Genomic DNA, 18,745 nt, shown 5'->3' on the forward strand with positions numbered 1-18,745 from the left:
ATTTTGAGACTCTGTCTAGGAAATACAACTTTTTAAACTTTCAAAAGCTGTTGCATATTGATGATGTCAGCAAAAGTACCTGCACGCATGTTGCGTTTTTCTGTTTACTACTTGCTTCCCGCACTGCTTTTTATGTATAGCCTTGCTTTTTATGTTTATACTTGCTTCCGGCAATGCTTTTTATGTATGGCCCAATATAGTCTTTTCAGCCCACTGTAATAAACCCACGTATGACTAATTTATGGTCACGTAGTCGGCGCATGAGACTCAGCGCCACCCCAATCGGCACATATCCCTCCCCGTGCACCACAGCACCAGAACCTCTTTCGTGGGGAAACAGTACAAAAACAGTTATAATTGGTAAAACCGATTCGGAATTTCTAAATATCTTCCAGCATATTTTTTGTGCTGTTTTCTTCCACTTTTGTGTGGTCTAGATGTATGTTTAGATTCGTGCGTTTTATCTGTACAGATTGTTTTCTGTTTCGTGGTCCCATCTAATTTCGCTCCTCTCATTTCGGACTCGAATCCCCCTGCTTGTCAAATTGAAATTCGTGTTCTGGGAGTTGCGAGACGTTGGCCCCAGCGTTGTCTGCAGTGGCGCTGGCTGTGTTGTCCACGGCGTTGTCGCAGGCAGCGGCAGCGGCGTTGTCTGAGGCGGCGGCCGCCGCCGCGTTGTCTTCTGTGTCTGCGGCGTTGTCGGAGGCGGCGGCGGCGGTGGCGTTGTTCACGGTGACGTTTTGTTCTGTTCTGTTGACTTCCATTTCAGATTCAGCTTGTTTGCACTGTGCCCCCCGTCCCCCGGCCCCCAGCCCCTGTCACAGCTATGGGGTGAAGGCGTAAAGAGGAGAAGTCGTCTTATCTACTTGAAGGCGTAATCGGCCATATTATGTAATAGACACTCTATGACATGTGGGTCCTGCGGACCAGTAGCTTTTCAGTCTTATACGGTTCGGTGGCGTGTAAAGACAATCATCGAATATTCAGAAATAGAAACGTGAAACAGAGAGGTTCCTCTCGGTTCCGTCTCAGCTCCGGCGATCCATCCCTCTGCGCTCACGTCGTCGGCGATCGCCGTCGGTTACGGGTGTTACAGGTGGTATCAAAGGCAGTAGTTCCTCGGATCGCTACCCTACCCTACCCATCCCCAATCCACTAGCCAAACACACGAGGCGGCGGCGTGACGGGAGCTCGTATTCGTACCGAGCACAGGCGCACGGCGGCGGCGTGTCGGGAGCTCGCAGGATCGACGAGATCCGGCGAGCGCGGCGGCTTAAGGCGGCGGCAGCAAGGATCTGCTTCACCAGCGGATCCAAGCGCACGGCGGCGGCGCGACGGGGCTGGACGCGCACTCAGCGTCCACATCTACGGCTCATCTTCGACTGGGGTTCAGCATCGGCACGGGGTTCGGCGGTGGAACCATAGTGAGCACATCCTTATCGATCACTCTATCTCTAGCTCGCGTCGATTCATAGCGGAGGGTTGCAGAGCGACTGTTTCTGTGTAAAATTCCGTACGCTGTGGTTGATTGCGGAGCGGTGGTGTACGGCGAGGAAGTGTCCTTCGACTTGGGTTGCGGAACAACGTTTCCGTGTTAAATTCCTCGGTCGAGCCTCACTTCCAGGCGGCGGTGATCTGGTTCGGTGCTGCACGCGGTAGGGGAGGACAGTGTCTGACCCTGTTGCATCACCACTTTTCCACGTTTGATCTCTGTCTGTGATCCATCACGGCACCCTCTAAGCCAGCGAAGCCGTCAGCACAGACGCAGATCTTGCTAGGCCACATGGCGACTCATGCTACTGAAGAGCAGAGCCGGTGGCAGGACGTGATGGACCATCTGGATTTGCTGTCAGAGAGAATGAATTCAATGGGGGTCACTCAGCAGGAGGTGAAGAAGCACATCACGGAAACTAATTTGAAAGTGGATCTCTGTACTAATGAACAACGTGAGTTGGCTAAGCAGGTCAAGGCCAATGGGCAGGCGGTTGCCCATCTGACCCTCAGGCAATTTGACACTGAACAAGCGTACCTCAGCGATGAATCAGTGCTCGCCGAAGCCGAGGAAGTAATGTTTGAGAATGTATTTGCTAAAGGCAAGAGGATAGCTGAACCATCCAAGCATTTCAAACAGCAAAAGCATCATTCCAGGGAGAGTTTGCCTCATCATACATTGCCTAAGATGCGTTTCCCTGTTTTTGATGGATCCCAACCAAAAATTTGGATGGACAAGTGTCTTACTTATTTCTCTATCTATGCCATACCTGAAGAATTGTGGGTGGAGGCAGCTACTATGCACTTGCAAGAGAATGCAGCTAAGTGGTGGCAAGCTTACAAGCGGACCCATACCAATGTTGCTTGGAAACAGTTCATCACCGACATGCAGGAGACATTTGGCTTGGATGATCATAGGTCTGCACTGAATGATTTGCTAGACCTCAAACAAACAGCAACTGTGGAGGACTACACCTCTCACTTCAAGTCTCTGCAGTTTGATGTCTCAATGCATGATGGCCACTACAGCCCCTTATTCTTTGCAACTCAGTATGTCAGAGGACTACGAGATGATATTAGAGCTGTGGTGGAACCTCAAGTGCCAGCCACTGTTGAAACAGCTGCAGTAATTGCAAAGATCCAACAAAAGGTTGCAGACAGGCAAAAGCAAAAATTTCAGAACAGGAATGTTCAGACCAAGCATCCTCAGGTCAGGACAGACAACAAACCAGCAAATCACTATGGGAATCTTTGGAGAGACAAACAACTTAGAGATTATAGGAAGGCTAACAACTTATGTTATGCCTGTGGAGAAAAGTATGAGCCAGGACATGCAGCAATTTGTGGCTAGAGAAACAAACCACAGATCAATGCCTTAGCAGTGAATGACCTGGACAGGGAACTTAATGAAGATTTACTAAATGAAATGGCTATTGATGAAGCTTTCACTAAGACTTTTGGACAGCTTTCACTCAATGCATTGGCAGGCACTGAATCGATAGATTCTATCCAGTTGAAAGCCACTATGAGAAACAAGACTATGCTTATTTTGGTAGACACAGGGAGCAGTCACTGCTTTGTTAGCTCTCATTTTGTCCAATTAAACAATCTTCCAACTACACCAATGCAGTCACAGCGGATCAAATTGGCTAATGGGCAATGGATGACCACAACAGCACAAGTGCAAGGCTTAGAATGGTATGTGCAGGGCCATACATTTCATACTGATATGATAGTCCTAGATCTGCTACCATATGATGCTATCCTGGGGTATGACTGGCTCAAGGCTCACAGTCAATGCAATGTGACTGGAACCTGAAAACTATGCAGTTTGAGCACAGGAACAAAACAATTCTTCTGAAAGGTATACAGCCTCCACCATTGGCACTTAACACCATTTTAGCTAAGCAAGTGTATAAGTCTACACAAGGCAATGACATTTGAGTATATGTCATGGTGGAGCCTGCCTCACCTTATTCTACTTACTCCCAACAACACAGTACCAAGGATGAAGCATTGCACTTGCTATTACATCAGTATGCTGATGTGTTCCAGGAACCTACTGGCTTACCCCCTCATAGAAGCTATGATCATGCTATCTCCTTGTTTCCAGATGCAGTACCAGTGAACTCAAGACCATACCATTATTCTCCTCAGCACAAAACTAAGATAGAGAAGCAAGTGCAACAACTCTTGCAAGCTGGTTTGATTACACACAGCCATAGTTCCTTTGCCTCCCTTGTGCTATTGGTGAAGAAAAAGGATGGGACCTGGCGATTTTGTGTAGATTACAGAAAGTTAAATGCCATCACCATCAAGAATAGGTTTCCAATGCCCATAGTGGAAGAGATTTTGGATGAGTTGATAGGTGCTAAGTACTTTACCAAATTGGATATGAGATCAGGGTATCACCAGATTAGGATGCTGCCAGTTGATGAGTACAAAACTGCTTTCAAGACTCATCAGGGTCACTACCAGTTCAAGGTCATGCCATTTGGCCTGACAAATGCACCTGCTACATTTCAATGCATAATGAATCAGCTTCTCCAGCCATTCTTAAGACAGTTTGTTTTAGTATTTCTGGATGACATCTTAATCTATAGTGCCAACAAACAAGACCATCTTCTTCACATCCAGCAAGTCTTGGAAACACTGAGAGCTCATAAATTCTATTTGAAAGCCTCCAAGTGTTCCTTTGCTCAAAGCAGTTTAGAGTACTTGGGCCACATCATCTCTGACAAAGGGGTTGCTACTGATCCAGCTAAGACAGCTGATATGTTGAATTGGCCAACCCTAAGGACTGCAACAGAACTCAGGGCTTTTCTAGGTTTGACAGGCTATTATAGGAAATTTGTGCAAAAGTATGGACTAATTGCCAAACCACTGACTCAAGTGTTGAGACACAAAACCTTTCAGTGGACATCTCAAGCTCAGGAAGCTTTTGACAATTTGAAAGTAGCCATGGCAAATACACCAGTACTTGCATTACCAAATTTCCAAGAGCAGTTTACTGTTGAGACAGATGCATGTGGTGATGGAATTGGAGCTGTGTTAATGCAGAAGGGCTAGCCAATAGCTTATTTAAGCAAGGCCTTGGGTGACAAGCACATAAGATTGTCCATCTATGAGAAAGAATTTCTAGCATTGATCATGGTAGTTGAGAAATGGAGACCTTATCTTCAAAGGCAGGAATTCCTCATTCTCACTGACCACAAGTCTCTTTCCTACTTGCATGAGTAGAATCTGCATTCAGATATGCAAAGGAAAGCCATGACTAGATTGATGGGAATGCAATTCAAAATCATATATAGACAGGGCAAGGAAAATCATGCAGCTGATGCTCTTTCTAGAGTTGCTCATCTAATGGCAGTTCAAGCAGTCTCTACCTTACAACCTCAATGGGTACAAGAGGTATGTAACACTTATGCTACTGATGCAAAGTCCCAACAGCTGTTAGCACAGCTGGCTATCAACAACCCTGATGAGCATGGCTTCAGTTTGCAAAATGGGGTGATCAAGAAACATAACTTGATTTGGGTAGGTCCAAACTCTGCTATGCAAACCAAGTTAATTGCAGCCTTCCACTCTAGTGCCCTGGGAGGCCACTCTGGGGTCAATGCAACATATCACAGATTGAAGAAGTTGTTCATTTGGCCTGGTATGAAAAGTGATGTTGACAGCTTTGTGAAACAGTGCCAAATCTGTTAACAATCTAAGCATTCACATTCACACCCATCAGGCCTCTTGCAACCACTCCCTATTCCAGCTGGTGTATGGCAAGATTTGTCAATGGACTTTATAGAGGGGTTACCCAAATCGGAAGGGTATTCTGTAATTTTGGTAGTGGTCGACAGGTTGACAAAATTTGCCCATTTTCTTCTTGTCAAGCACCCATACACTGCTGCTACCATTGCACAGCTGTTTCTGGACAATATTGTGAAGTTGTATGGCCTACCAAAGAGCATTGTATCTGATAGAGACACCATCTTTGTTAGTCACTTCTGGAGGCAACTGTTTAAGCTATACAAGGTGGATCTCTCACTTTCTACTGCCTACCATCCTCAAAGTGATGGCCAAACAGAAAGAGTAAACCAATGCTTGGAGATGTATCTCAGATGCTCAGTTCAGGATTCACCTAGAACATGGAAGAGCTGATTATCACTGGCCCAACTATGGTACAATTCTTGCTTTCATAGTTCCTTGGGGTGCTCTCCATTCAAAGCATTATATGGATTTGACCCCAACTTGGGATTGGCTGTATCCACATCTGAGACTACACCCACAGAGGTAGCTGAAGTGGTGGAATCCAGGGAAGCTCATCTCCAACTCTTGAAGCAAAGACTTGAGCAGGCCCAGAACAGAATGAAAATGCAGGCTGATAGAAACCGGACTGACAAAGAATTCAGTGTTGGAGATCAAGTACTGTTAAAGCTTCAGCCCTACACACAGTCCTCCGTAGCTAATAGGCCTTATCCCAAGCTTGCTTACAAGTTCTTTGGCCCATATAAAGTCACAGCAAGGTTTGGCAAGGTGGCTTATAGACTGGAATTGCCTGATACTAGCAACATTCACCCAGTATTTCACATATCCCAATTGAAACCATACAACCCCAACTATACACCTGTCTTTTCTACATTGCCCATGCTCACTGATCTGCAGGCTGCTGAAACTGAACCTGAGATGATTCAAGATCGCTGGTTGGTGAAAAAGGGGAACAATGCAGTCCCTCAAGTCCTGGTGACATGGTCCGGTTTGCCCAAGTCGACAGCAACCTGGGAAGACTACCATGTGCTGCAAGCAAGGTTTCCAAATGCGCCTGCTTGGGGACAAGCAAGATTTCTAGGCGGGGGAGGTGTCACAGCTATGGGGTGAAGGCGTAAAGAGGAGAAGTCGTCTTATCTACTTGAAGGCGTAATCGGCCATATTATGTAATAGACACTCTATGACATGTGGGTCCTGCGGACCAGTAGCTTTTCAGTCTTATACGGTTCGGTGGCGTGTAAAGACAATCATCGAATATTCAGAAATAGAAACGTGAAACAGAGAGGTTCCTCTCGGTTCCGTCTCAGCTCCGGCGATCCATCCCTCTGCGCTCACGTCGTCGGCGATCGCCGTCGGTTACGGGTGTTACAGCCCCTAGCCCCCGGCACCCAGCAGGCGTCGGCGCTCCCGGTGCCCTGGCCCCCAACCTCCGACACCCAGCAGGCGTCCCTGCACAGCGGCGCGCCTGTGCGTGCCCCTGCACGATCGCAACGAGCGCGCATGCGCCTGCGGTCTGCTCCTGCATCGTCTGTTCGTTTCGGCTGAAACGATCGTGAATTATTACTGCTGGCTGGTTTGGTGTAAGAGAAAAATACTATTCTGGCTTATAATCCACGATCGTTTATGACCAAGCGAACGGGCTGATGGCCGGCGCCCTTGCCCCTGTGCGATTATGCGCTGACCGGGACCCTTTGCCCCTCTATTGTTGTGGTGTCAAGATCACAACGATCTGACTCTGAAATATGTTGTTGATTTGGAAAATTGTGGTGATATTTTGGGGACAGAAGAGGATATAGAGTTTAGTTCATTTTTCTTTATTCTTGGCATCTTCAATCCTGTTGATTCTTTGCTTAATATAGGTAACATCTTCAATCTTGTTTGTCGTTCTACAACTCCTGCTTATGATATGTATGAGCATCATTTTTTGAGCCAAAAATTTTGTACTTTGTCTAAGCTCGCCCGACCTCCATTTTCGAGCTGGGACCTCCACTGATTGCACAGCAGTGTCCTATCCTAATTTCTGGACCAAAAGCTTGATCGACGGCCTTTCTTGTATGCTTGTCACATGTGCGTCGTCATACTAGTAAATCTCATTCTGTAGCTTGCACTGATATATGCTCCTAAGGCTAATCATGAAGAGGCTAAACCAGACTATGACAGTTGCACTAGCTCCTTCTCTGAATATACTAGCAGTACGTTGGAGTTTGTTTGTTGATTTCTTTTCTTGAAACCATACTGGATTGAATATACTAGCAGTACACTAGGCTCCATGTTTGTATAAACACTTCAGTAACATTTGAGCTTGTATAACAGAAACCTTATCTTAAATTCTTCAATTTTCCTACAAGTACTCTTATGGATGTGTTAAGTATTCAAAACATCAAGTTATACCAGTGCATTTTGTGATTACACATGAATACTTGTTCTGAGACTAGCTTCAACTTTTATTCTTGTGAGCTGAAACTGTCTCGAAGCAGCGTTGCACCTAAGATACTTTCAGAATGTTTATATCTACACATCTTATTATGCCAAAGCTTTCTGCACCGCACACGCACATTAAGCTCACCCTGTTTTGGTCCTCAGTATCAATTGCTATCCTGAAGTGACACCTGGTTGCAGGTCAGTTAGATCTCCTGTGTCACTTACCAAAGGATTGAACAAGTTTTATCGTCCAATGGTAGCTAAGCATTGTTGCTCTCTAAAATTGGATTTATGATGTAATGCTTTTGGGGCTCTTGCGTTTGTACCCTTGTTTTGTATTGAAATTGTGATTTTGCCCCTATTTTTTTGACTTTGTGAATTTACCCCTACTGTGCCATTCACGAAACACCAGTTTGCCCCTGCTCCGTCATCCACCCCTAACGGTGTTAAATTTTGTACAAAAGGACATGAATGCCCATGCAATTTTGTCCCTGTTTGTTATGCCTAATTGTGATTTTACCCTGATTTGAAATTAGACTTTTTTATTGTATGCTGACAATTGATTAAATTTGGTTAAACATATTTGGCACAACTTGCAATTATTTGAACTCAGATTTAATATTGATAAATATTCAAAATTTTGGGACCAAAAGGTTCATAATGCTGGGATAGGAGATTACATAAGATGCTACATAGATCGATTCATATTCATATGTAGACAGTGAACTAGACTCCGCCGTGTTTCCGTGTGTCCAGCGTCACATAGCCCTGGACGCTGCCGCCTTCTCCCGTGCTCAACATGTAGGCGCGTGAAGACTAACTAGAGATGAAAACTCTAGTACTTGGTTTCTTCTGAACAATCTGGGTGCTTTGTTTCTTCTGAACAATATGGTAAGCACAGATCAGCATGAAAACTCCAGTACTTGTTTGAATTCGAGTTGAAATGTTTGGCAGCATCAATGCTCACCTGTTTCTTGCCGCAGGTCGGCTTGTCTCGTCCCTTGCCATGGGTGTGTTTGTCCATTTGCTGCATTGTATTGCAAACATACAGAGCAGTCAGCGACCTGGCTGTTGAAACTTGAAAATGCTGGGCGTCTAGAAGCTGATGAACTTACCGTCACTCCTCTATTCGAATCCTTGAGTACTGCCATGGAGTTATTCTCAGTGACCGGCTGCCTTTTCTCTGGGATTGGTAGTAACTAATCCTGCAGTACAATGAGAATCTGAGGGTGTAGAAACTCACATCAGTCCTTAGCCTGAATGGCTAGGATTGGTAGTTTTCTTGAGCTTTCCTGCTTGCTCTTGATGCACTTTGCTCTGCAATTTAGCCACCTGCATTTGATCCACAACAGCATGGCAGGTTGTTCACACCCGAACTGCAGGAAAAAAGCTCCATTTCTTTTTCAGTACCATCAGTTCACAGTCATAGTTACCTTCAGAGCAACATTCTCCTTCAGAGGAACATTCTCATTGTTCTCCAACTGTCTGTTTTTACTTTCAGAATGTGAACTGTCCAATGCTTCTTCAGTCGGAGCACTCGACAGATTCTCCTTATTGTCATCGGAATTGTCAGATCGCGATGTATCCACCTCAATTCTCAATTCCTGCAGCACCACCTTCCTTTCCTGATCGGAGCTAGCAGTTTCTGCGAGTGAGTTCTCGTCTGCAACAGTGCTGCTGCAACCATTTCGGTTCTTTCTATCAGATTCGGCATTAGCACACTTCACTGAGCGTACTAAAATTTTCTTCTTGGCATTCATCTTGGATTCCTGCCCCCGCTTCTCGCTCTTGGCCACCGTCGTCTCCTCGCCCTTCTTGGCAGCCTTCGGATTCTTCTGCTGATTCATGTACCTGCTCGGCACCTCTCGGCACGCCAAGTTCAGCTTCCTCGGCTTGGAACAGGCCTCGGACACCGTCTCCTTGCCCTTGTCTGCCGCCGGCGTCTTGACCGGCTCCTTCTTTGGCGTGCTCGTGAACAGAGCCTTGACGACCGTCCCCTTCCTGGCCGCAGCCGCGGACGGCTCCTTCTAGTGCTTCACGCTGTGGAACAGCTCCGGCCTTGGCCGGACGGCCTTGCTCCGCGGCGTCGTCAGTGCCTTCTTCCTCTCGCTGGGACATTCGACCCTCGCAGCCTTGGTACGGATTGGGGATGCTCGCAGGGCGCAGATCCGCTGGACCCTTGGCTTGGGCTTCGCCGGTGCCTTCTCCGCGGCCTCCGTCTCCGCGCTCAGCCTCGCGAACCGAGCCCTCGGAGGCTTCGGCGGCGCAGAGTGCGGGCATTTCAGCATCGAGCTGCAACAAAATTAGAACCCGGGATATAAATCAGAGTCCAGGCATAGGAGCCGCCCGCTCCGCCCGCCCTGATGCCGCTCCGCCCGCCCCTGCAGCCACGAAGCCGGGCACCCCAGAGGAAGAAGACGACCCGCGGCCGGGCGCCGCCGGGACCTGCGGGCGGATGCCGAGACCTGCAGGCGGACGCCGCCGGTGAGCCGCGGCAGGGCGTGCGCACGCCGACCCGCGGGCGGCCGCCGCGCCTAGAGGAAGGCCGCGCCCGCACCTTGGAGCCGCGACCGGGAGGCAGCCCCGCGCCCTGGAAGCATCCCCTCCCTGCGCCCGAACCTGGAGTCGTGGCCTCCCCTCCCCTTCGTGCTTCTGCAGCCGCCGCCGCTGGAAAAGCCGCGCTCAAGCCGATGTGAGCGACGACGCCTGCGTTTGGGAAGATGAGACAAGGATAAGGGGCACTATGGTCATATGGCCTTTGTTTTTCTGATTTAGAATTTTTTTAATTCGTTTAATCCATGTCCATCTGACGGGCGTTAAAAGCAGGGGCAAACGGACCATTCAGTTCAAAATAACAAGGGTAAAAACACAAAGTTGAAAAAGGAAGGGCAAAATCACAATTAGCTTATTGGACAGGGGTAAGAACACCATTCTCCCAATGCTTTTAGTCACCGGTGCAACATGTGAGCTTCGCTGATCTAAAAGCAAAACATGTTTGCCCTAGTGCGTCAGTTCTTTTCATTGTATCGATGTTTAGCGTTTAGTATATCATGCTTAGCTTGTCAATTTTAAATTTCTTACGAGAATTCAGATTTGTGTACATGATTTGCTTATGACCACTCAATTCATGCAGCAAAAATACCTTGTCCTTGCTGGTGTCAAGTCTGTAACCTTGCATGATGATGGCGAAGTCGACCTATAGGACTTGTCAAGCAACTTCTTCCTCTCAGAGAAGGATGTTGGGCAAAACCGTGCTTAAGCTTGTGTTCCAAAGCTACAGGAGCTTAACAATGCTATCATCATCTCTACCGTAACTAGTGATTTGACCAAGGTGCAGCTTTCTAACTTTCAAGTACATGAGCATGGAATGGTCTGTGGTTATGAATTTATATAATGAAAAAGAAAAATTTTAGCTATTGTGCTAGTCTGAAATGACTGTGCTCTGTTCTGCTGCTTCTTACTTTCTCAAATGCATCTTTCATATAAGAAACAAGATTTATCTCTTGTGCTGATGTTTGATAAGAGAAGCCTACAAATTATTTTTTGAATGCAGGTTTCATTGGTTCAGGTCTTTGGAGAAGCAGAGTTTTAGGTGAACTGTTGTGGCTGTATGTTCGTCCAGTTCTTTGGAGATGGCAGAGATTTAGTAATGAGGTTCTCGATGTAGATCATGTGGCAAGGTCAGGCACAGTGTCAACATGCATAGTACACTGTAGATGTATGTTTTGTAAAGCAGCCGTGAATTGATTTACATAAAAAAAGAAGGCAAGAACAGAGTAGAAAAAAACAGGTAAATCAAATTCTCTTTGCTGCCACTAGTTCCCACATTGCCTTTTTGCAGACATGTAGATCACACAAGGAGATGCATATTTGGATAGATTGATTGTGTCCTTATGCACATTTTAGAGAATACGTTCCAGGCTTCTAATTCTATTGCATGTAAATTGGGTCTAGCAAAAGAAATATGCAAATTTCTGCAGAATTTTTTCTTGGATACGAAGGTCCTTGGGGTTAACTGGGTTACCTCCGATGCATCTTGCTGATTTTCTTCTTCTGATGTTGGACTTGCTTTGATGTTTGGTATTGCTCTTCCTTTTGTCTTCATCGTTTTACTCAGTCTTCTACGCCGGCGCCACTGCCGCCATCCCAGGTGCCGCAAGATGTGTTCTGTTTCGGTGCACGCTGTTTTCCCTTCTTGCTTGTCTGTGAAGTCTCTCATAACTAAAAAGACTAAAGAGGAGACACCATTTTGGTGCGACAAAAACTTTGCCTCACCTTCACTTCACCCTGTGCGTTCTCTTTTCCTCTCCCCGTCGGTCTTTCTGCTGGGTGCGATTTCTTTCCAAAACAAACCGCATCACACGCTCCACTCCATCCTCCCCCCACCGCCACATATCGCGGCCATCTCCCCCAATCACGCCCCTCCAATCACGCCCATGCGATCCCACGCACGCCACACCATCGCGACCATCTCCCCCGTGCCCCTCGCAGATCGCGCCCTCTCCCTTCGTTACTCGTAGGTGCGCTTCCATATCCTCGCCGCTGAGCGCCATCACCCTGCCTACACCCTCCACGACGTGGCCTCGCACCAGCTCCGTCCCGCCCATGGCCGTCGTCGACCAACCGTTGGCCGACGCGTCGGTGCGACCAGCAACCGGCGGTGGGCGCCCCCCTCGGCCCTAGCGCGGCAGCACACCCACATGGGCGGGCCAAGCACGAGGCGCGGGTGGCGTGCAACGCCGCAGCAGGCCCTGATGTTGCCAGCCCCCGTCAAGGCGACGCAACAGCGCGGCCTCCGCGCCACAGGCCATCATCGCATGCTCCCCGCTCCCCACCTCGCGCATATGGCACGACAACTCAGAGGCGGCCATGCACAAATACTCAAGCGCCGGCGCAATCAGGCTGCTTTACCTCGTCCGCGCCTAGCCCCTGCAGACCACCGCCCCAGCGTGTGGCCATCTCCCTCGCACTGCCCCTACGCCAACAATGTCGCCTCCAACTCAGGTACAGTATTGTTCTTGCACGGTGGTAGGCACAACGTGCAGTCATTGTAACAAATCATTTATTCAACTACATACCTTTAGAATATGCATCTCTTTTGGTCATCAAATTTGGAATTTGATCATATGAAACTTTTCAGAATATTTATCAGGTATGTAACTGCTAATCTTATATGCACAGGTGGGTGTTGGCTTCATGGTTTTTCAGCAACTCAGAGGGATAAATGGTGTTGCCTTCTATGCAACCTATACTTTCAGTTCTGCTGGTAATCAAATGGCTCCAATATTGTGTTGGCCTTTTGTAACAGCCCTTTATGAATTTTTTGCTTTTATCATAACTTTAGGATTTCGTGAAAAACTTGGAACCATCTTCACTGGCATTATTCAGATTTGAGATAAATTGCTTTTCAATGCTACAAGTTACTGATTAGAACACTTTGTTTATAACCATGATCATTTCAGATTCCAATTACACAGTTTGGGGCCAAACTCATAGATAGGAGTGGAAGACGGGTCCTCCTCATCGTATAAACGCTACAAAGCTGAGCTGGTGTATACAGATAAATAAAGGTTGTTACGTACAATGTTTTGTGAGATCCTTTAGTTGGTTGGGTTCCTTTGCAATTTCTTACTCATTTAGCTTCCTTATGGACTGGAGCGCTGCAGGTAATGCACCTAGAGTATTGCTGTTCACCTGTAATTTTAGACTTCATTCTTACCTCTTTGGTAAAAAACAATGTCTTATGAAACCAAAAGTAAACTTTCAGTTCAAATAGAAAAGGAATGAACGTGTTCCACCATTTGTGTTCTAAACTTGCAAACCTTATTGTGTTGCTTTACTTCTAAACTTGCAAATCTTATTGAGGCCAAGTTCCTTTGCATGTTAAAAACTTCCCTGCTCAGGGAATCTTTGATGTTTTAAGTACCTCTATTATGTTGCCTAATTTTAATAATCTCTTGCTTCCATATACAATCATATAATATGCTATATTTCTAGATTGGAAAAAGTCTACTTAACCCCCCAACCTTTCATACTTGGTCTACTTCACCCCCCAACTATGAAACCGTCTGTTTTACCCCCTGAACTTTCTAAAACCGTCTATTTTACCCCCTGGGCGGTTTTCAGCGGCGGTTTTGCTATAGTAAGGTGACTCATTGTGAACCAAGTTCTACCACCAAAACTCCATAAGAGGGTTCAAACCAAGTTCACCAATGTCTTATCCATGGAATGGTAAGCAATTAATTTTTATTTAATTATCGGTAATCATGTCATGTTTAATTTGGTTTGAAATTTGGTACTTACCTTGTTCAGTTTACCAATATCGGATGTTGTATATACATACAACATCTAATCTAGGTAAGTCTATTTCCTCTGCAATGTTATTCTAGGGACCATTGTTCCTTACGCACATCTGATACAGAAAGCCAGGGCTCATGAAGTCATGAGCGCCACGCCTGCACCAAGCAGTGGCCTCCAAGCAGACATCTTATACCACGTGAACAATAGGTTTTTTGTTTGACTAGCTTTTGTTTCTTGATATTGCAATCAATTAGGTAATTACTTTTATCTTGATTACTAGCAAGACAATTATAAAGCCAAAACATAACTCACTCCTTGGAAAATGACTAGCAACCACCCCTACATGAATTTTTTTATTGCCAAAAGTTGAAAATTTGGCCAGTTGCAGGAACCAAATGAGCATGGCCATCAGCAATCTTCTTCACTATACACTATAATTAGTATTAGTTAGTTATGAGGTCAGTAAGTCATATTAGCTTATGGCCCTTCCATCCTAGCTTATGGCCCTTCCATCCTTGCGAAAGTGCTCCGTTAATCCATCCCTGTTTTTAATCTTAGTTCTTTGCTGCAGGTATGGAAGATCAAAAAGTAGAGCAGAGAGGGCTAGCTCTTAGATGTATCATGGAATCCTTGTGCATTGCAATGCACATCACTGAATTGAGTAACAAGATGCAGAGGTGAGAAACCCTCTCAGGAAATCCTGTAATTCATCTTAATCATACGAGCATCGCAATAAAGTGTGGATGACTCTGTTAAACTGTCTGCACACCATGTAACATATAACCAATTCAGATTCAATGAAAGACAATGAGTACAAGGTCTGTTGTTTCACATATCTTCATTTGCCTCTTTGTTACACTTTATAGTCTGTTATGTTGGGTAATCTGTCTAGGTCTGGTATTTTCTTAAAGAACACCGTATGACATCATATTTGCGTTATTGTTGCTCAAGATGAGACACGCCCCACAGCTGTTTGGTTTGAACTTTTAAGCGCAACAGCTGTTTGGTTTCAATCACACTGGTGGCAAAGATGGTGACTGGGGAGGCATGTCGAGAGTGCTGGTGCTGCCCCAACGATCGAAGCATGATAGAAAACTATTTTTTGAGGCCTCCTCTTAGGGAAAGGCTCCAATGATTAGATCATTCTCAAAAGGCCTAGCGAACAGTCAGCTTAGGTGTTGAATCATGGAGCACTTTGTTATGTTTCAGTATTTTGTAATTGTAATCATGAAGCACCTTGCAATAAAAAATTAATTTGAAAAAGAAAATTTTGATTGTGTTAGTCTTGTTCAATCTTAAGAGTTCACTAAAAACATTACATGGGAAACATATAGACATGAACCGTCATCTTGATTGTGTTAGTTTTGTTGCTCCCGTTGCAACGCGCGGGCATGAAACCAAAACCAATCGCGCTCAATCACAGGCACCGTCATCATGTGAAAAAATCCCTCTGGTCATCGGTCTGCCGAACCCTACCATTCCTCCTCCCCACGATCGCTCGAATTTGAGTCTCGAATTGCTCGTAGTTTTCCTTCTAGTCTCGCGCCTCGCTGCGCTGCCCCTCCCTCTGATTTTTCTTTCCAAAAAGAAATCTCTAAAAAACAAAAACAATCACATTACGTACTGGTTGTGGTAATTATCTCCTTTTCTATCCTGCGTGATTCCTTCTTTCCTTGTAGCGAACAACTCTACAAAAGCGATGTAGACGAGGAAGCATTCAGAAACCCGCAAAGATAGTATGGAGATGCGATAGAACTTATTTATAGATTTATTGGCACACAAAAGATACAGATATATGAGATTTCTTCTAGCCGATATAAAACATTATCTTAGCCGCATCACGAAAAGGTCTATACAGTAGAATTTGTGAGCATGTGATGCTGCACTCTATGTGACTACGTTAATTTCATGAACTTTGTTTTTTGGATATTAAATATCACTTTAACGTCGCTATTTAATTTCATAGTATTGTTATCTTATCGTGCGATCCGTGTGTTTTTAGTACAAAAGTTTAGTTGTCCCATAGCAACCCATGGGCAGTATTCTATATGTTTAAAACTACAAATAGCGTTGACTCCTCGCACAGAAGCCACGTCCACATCACACAAATCACGTCGACTCCTCGCACAGAAGCCACATCCACGTCGTCTGATCTCGTGTTTGACAACCCAGATCGTTTGAAGTGGATTCCCGCCTGCAACCGTTTCTCCTGCTTCTAGTTAGCTTCTCCTGTTTCTCATCCGCTTCTCCCGCTTCTCTTCAGAATCCCTAGAACCAAATATATACCGCGGCTCTTGCTTCTCGTTCTAGATTCTTTCCCCTCCTCTCTCCCTCTCTTCGCCTCTCTCCGTCTTCATCTCGACACAAACAGGGGCGATGGTGCCGGGTGCGAGCGGGCTACGGCGGCGGCCGCCCTCCACCTCCTCCTCCTCCCTCCCTCCCTCCCTCCCTCACCTGCCTCTAACTCTGTTTCTCCCTCACCTTCCTTTCTCTCTCTCTCTCCCATTCCCTCCCGATGCGGCGGCGGACGCGACGCGAGGGCACGCCTCCTGCGAGCGGTGCTCCTGCTCGGGTGGGGCCTGGTGGCTCCCCTACCCCTTCCCCATCCTCTGAACGCGTGCTTCGCTCCTCCATGAAACCCTAGCTTCATTAGGGTTCCTGCGTTGTTCATGTTCTCTGTTTATCTACGGCGCCAGTTAACTGTTCTAGCTTCATAGATAAGTGTGCTCCATCTCGAACCCCAGCACCCTTTATGTTTTTTACATTTTGTACTTGATCTTAATCCCATGTCTCATGTTATACTGTTCAACAACAAAATAAAAATAATTGCTAAACTATTCCCAGATGATTGTCTTCTACCTTAATCATTCAGCTACCGGTCTTGCATCTCATATATTGAGTAGCTGAGGATATGATTGTGCTCTGTAATGACACACGGAAAAAGTTCAGTTCATGCTTTATGTCATAGATTGTCTTGTGTCTTAATTAATCAGGTACCTATGTTGCATCTTAAATATAGAGTAGCTGAGGATATACAGCCTTGCTGTTGCCATCTAGATCATGATATTTTCTATTTTCCATTGGGAAAATACATGTTCTCAGCTTTGTTTCACCTCTTTGAACCCAAACGTAGAGCATAATGTTTTCTATTTTCCATTGGAAATACATGTGCTCATCTTTGTTTCACCTTTTTTAGCCTGATCTTTGTTTATCAAAAAGGAATATGGGGTCATGGTATGATGGATCAGGAATATTAAAACATATGCCGCTACCACTGCTTACCTTGCATTATGTTGCTTCCTTTCTCGGATTGAGATCTTTTGTATTTAACTATTGACAGAAACTTATATGTATGCCTTATGACATCAATGGTTTGCAGTGGCAGTAGACTCTTCTATAAGTTTTTTTTCCTTCAATTCCCTAGGATTGATTGATATGGACATATGGCGATGTCGTATTACTACATGTCTTTATTGCTGCCAATAATTATTTCCATTCTGATATTATAAGTCACCTTAATTGGTTATTCATGAGTTTGAGACATCCATGCCACCTTAGTTGGTTATTCCCATTGTCACCCTTCTCATTCACTAAGATGAATCCTTTATTAGGCTACAGTATAATGAACAAATAGTAAAAAAATTCTTTTATGAGATTACCTGGTTTCCTTTATATGTTTGCTCTTTGTCACTGCATGTCCCTTTTAGTTGGCTTGTTGGTCACAGGAAATTTTAAGTGCTGAACTTCCCCATAAGTTTTATGCACCAAAAGTGTTCCATCAAGTGTCATGATTTTGTAGCATCCACGACCCTGCTTTTTGTTTGTTACTGATAAAAAATTCTATAGATTTTTTAGCCTGGCATCCACAACCCCGCTATTTATTTGGTACTGATAAATGTTTTGTCCTCAACTGTTTTTTTCCAAAATCATCCTGGTAGAAATACTTGCAATTATATAGCTTCACCTCCTGTATTTGCATGGGTCTGTCAATAAAACTGATGTTAGACTGTCAGCATAGGTAGATTTCCTTAATGAGTTTCGATTAGAGAACTATGAGTTTGCATCGTCGATTTTTTAGATCAGTTCTTCAGCCACATACCTTGTTTTGGATTTCAGGGACCTGCTCATGCGGCAAGACATTGATGGGCTACCTGCGTCACTCCCGCCTGTATCTACTTATGGTCTAATGTTTTCTTCTTTAAAAAATTCTCCTCCTAATACACGCCACTACTTGTTACCTGAAACACATGCCTACTATATGCCTGTGATGAAAATTCAGTATCAATTGCTCAGGGATATGATCTGATGTTTGTTTGCTTGTGAGGTACTGGGCATGGCCTGTTACCTATATTATGGAGTTTTTTTAGACTGACCTAGCTGTCAGCATGCCCTTAAGCTCTAGCTCTAGGTTCATGAACAAATGATGATTGAGACATCACTGAGGCCTTTAAGAATCTCTGCCAACTTTCTATATGGTCCAAGCCTATTTGCTAATAATCTCCTATCCTACCCATTTGCCAATTCATCTCGTGCATTCAACATTCGTTAATGGTCTCATGTTCTGACCATTTGCCATTTGCTATTTTTTTCCTACTTCAGCCTGCTATGAAAATTTGGCATTTGTTACTTATGTTTTTTTTACTTTTATGCCTCTGATTACGTCATCTGACACGGTTTGAGGGATTCCTGGTGGTCATCTTTCATGTTTTCTAATTTAAGTCAGCTGATTGGGTTTGATGGATTCTTGCTAGCGTTGCTTACAGCATGTTGA

The 18,745-nt window shown here is 45.2% G+C and overlaps 2 long non-coding RNA genes and 1 pseudogene across 3 annotated transcripts; 2 read left to right on the forward strand and 1 right to left on the reverse strand.

Moving 5' to 3' along the window:
* Positions 1–611: 611 nt before the first annotated feature.
* On the forward strand, positions 612–11,607 carry LOC136490277 (uncharacterized). 2 transcript variants are annotated; one of them, XR_010767576.1, is made up of 3 exons: positions 612–732; positions 10,808–11,005; positions 11,228–11,607. It is a non-coding gene; the product is annotated as an uncharacterized lncRNA (long non-coding RNA). The 2 variants fall into 2 exon arrangements; XR_010767575.1 differs by lacking the exon at positions 612–732 and adding an exon at positions 10,492–10,592.
* LOC136490275 (uncharacterized) lies at positions 8,642–10,371 on the reverse strand (annotated as a pseudogene).
* A 669-nt stretch (positions 11,608–12,276) lies between the features above and the next one.
* On the forward strand, positions 12,277–13,243 carry LOC136486692 (uncharacterized). The gene is made up of 3 exons (XR_010766917.1): positions 12,277–12,678; positions 12,856–12,940; positions 13,137–13,243. It is a non-coding gene; the product is annotated as an uncharacterized lncRNA (long non-coding RNA).
* Positions 13,244–18,745: the final 5,502 nt, after the last annotated feature.

This window comes from Miscanthus floridulus, chromosome 10, assembly GCF_019320115.1.
Source record: "Miscanthus floridulus cultivar M001 chromosome 10, ASM1932011v1, whole genome shotgun sequence".
In the NCBI taxonomy this organism is placed as follows: Eukaryota; Viridiplantae; Streptophyta; class Magnoliopsida; order Poales; family Poaceae; genus Miscanthus; species Miscanthus floridulus.